This window comes from Psammomys obesus, unplaced genomic scaffold (genome assembly GCF_907164565.1).
Source record: "Psammomys obesus unplaced genomic scaffold, mPsaObe1.curated_primary_1811, whole genome shotgun sequence".
In the NCBI taxonomy this organism is placed as follows: domain Eukaryota; kingdom Metazoa; phylum Chordata; class Mammalia; order Rodentia; family Muridae; genus Psammomys; species Psammomys obesus.
This window is the reverse complement of record NW_026596079.1, coordinates 25,257,798-25,259,856: the sequence shown is the minus strand read 5'-3', so window position 1 is coordinate 25,259,856 and position 2,059 is coordinate 25,257,798. Positions and strand designations below refer to the sequence as shown.

The window sequence follows — 2,059 nt, the reverse complement described above, 5'->3', positions numbered from 1 at the left end:
GGGGCCTTGTTATTAAATCACTGTCCTATCATGGTGGTGAATGAAAACTTTATGGACTATCAGGCTTGTTAGAAATCATGTCTCTGAGAGACAAAGTAAATTTTGCATGAGAGAGAAGAGATCATCCCTTCTGCTCAGTATTTGTTTGTTTAAGGCCTTGTCCTCAGAGCATCCTACATGTTTGGGTCATGCCATTTTGCACCTCACAGCTGTCCCACTTTCTCCCCAGAACCCAGGCATGCGATTCTGATATAGTACAATTAAAAGTGATGAGGTCAAACAGTATGGCTGCCTAAACAAAACCTGAACAGGGACAGCACCAATAGACCTGCTAACATGGACAGGGAAAATTTCATGGGGATTCCCTCTAGACAAAGAACTATAGGCAACTAAGGAATGCTGAGAGAGAGAGAGAAGTATCCTTTCTTGGGGTAAGAGCCCCCTAATTGTTATCCAGTACCACTTGGTCTGCCCTGAAATCACATACATATGAATGACACTAAACACACTGAGTGAGTCATATTTATGTACTGATGTATTTGTGTGTGTGTGTGTGTGTGTGTGTGTGTGTGTGTGTGTGTAACAATAATAAAGGAAAAGAGGCCAAAAATTGAAAAATTGAAAGGGGCAAGAGGAGGACATGAGAGGGATTGAATGGAGGAAAAAGAATGTGGAGGGAAGAAATAATATAATTATATTTTTCACTTCAAAAATATGTTTAATTAATAAATTTATGTATATGAGCATATACGTATACCCATACATATAAATTTACGTATGTATAAAATATATTTATCCCCATATATATAGGTTGCTCTCAGCCTTAGTCAGAAAAGATTCTTTTTGCAGTGAGAGCAGCCAATAAAGATGCATAAGTGGTCAGAGTGCTATGCTCAGCCTTAAATGGACCTCTTTATCAACTTTACCACCAAGGCTCAGGGCGCACCACAGAAGAGACAAAGTAAATAAGAGTGTAAGAATACGGTGGAGACCTCTGAGATTCTGCCTATCCTGACACGATATGACTAAGGCAATCATGAGCTTACAGCATCTGTATTTACCTACACTAGGTGAAGGCCAGGGGAAATTCTGAGCTACTAGAAGTTGATAGTTCCTGGGGAAGGAAGAATCACTTCTTTTGAGGGTGTGGCCGTTGGTAGCAGTATACCATGCTCCCCTGGATGGCTCACATCCACGCATGAATATATGCACATGGCTAGCTGGGTTATCTAAAAATAAACAAATAAATAAAATTAAGTTGGGAGGAGCCATATTGAGGGAGATATGGGATGAATAAATCATATTTCATTGGGTATATATGTGTTTAAAATTCTCAAGCATGGAGAACATTTTAAAATTCATTTCCTATAAATTTGGACATATTAGCCATGATATTGTGAAACCGAAACCACATGCAGTGGCAGCCTGAGTGCTGAGTGTGGAGCTGCCATCGCAAGTCATGGCAGGACAAGCTTTTAGAGAGTTCCATCCCCTCTTTGACTGAGTATTGGTCGAAAGGAGTGCCGCCAAAACTGTAACCAAAGGCGGCACTATGTTTCCAGAAAAATCTGAAGGGAAAGTATTGCAGGCAACAGTAGTGGATGTGGGATCAGGCTCAAAAGGGTGGAGAGTTTCAGCCTTCAGTCAGAGTGAAGGCTGGAGACAAGGTTTTTCCCCCAGAGTATAGAAGTATAAAAGTAGTTTTAGACAAGGATTGTTTCTTATTTAGAGATGGTGACATTCTTGGAGAGTATGTGGACTGAAATCACTATTAAAGTTGCCCATTCCACTGATATTCTGAACTACCTCACATTGTAAATAATTTCATTGCCGCTCTTTTATAATAAACTGATGTTGCTTTAACTAATGACCTACATTGTCTCTGGAGTTTAGTTTCGCTCTACTGTTAAAAACACTTCCAAATAAAATAATGTAAAAGGAAAAAAAAAACTAAGAAAAGGAAAAACATGCTATAAAGTTGGTGATTTGAAAAATGTTCAAGATATATTAATAGAGAAAAAGGCATATTTCTACGGCAGAAACACAGTATGAGCTCTAT

The 2,059-nt window shown here is 39.0% G+C and overlaps 1 pseudogene; it reads left to right on the top strand.

Moving 5' to 3' along the window:
- Window positions 1–1,459: 1,459 nt before the first annotated feature.
- Window positions 1,460–1,763, top strand: LOC129690595 (10 kDa heat shock protein, mitochondrial-like; annotated as a pseudogene).
- The last annotated feature ends 296 nt before the right edge of the window (window positions 1,764–2,059 follow it).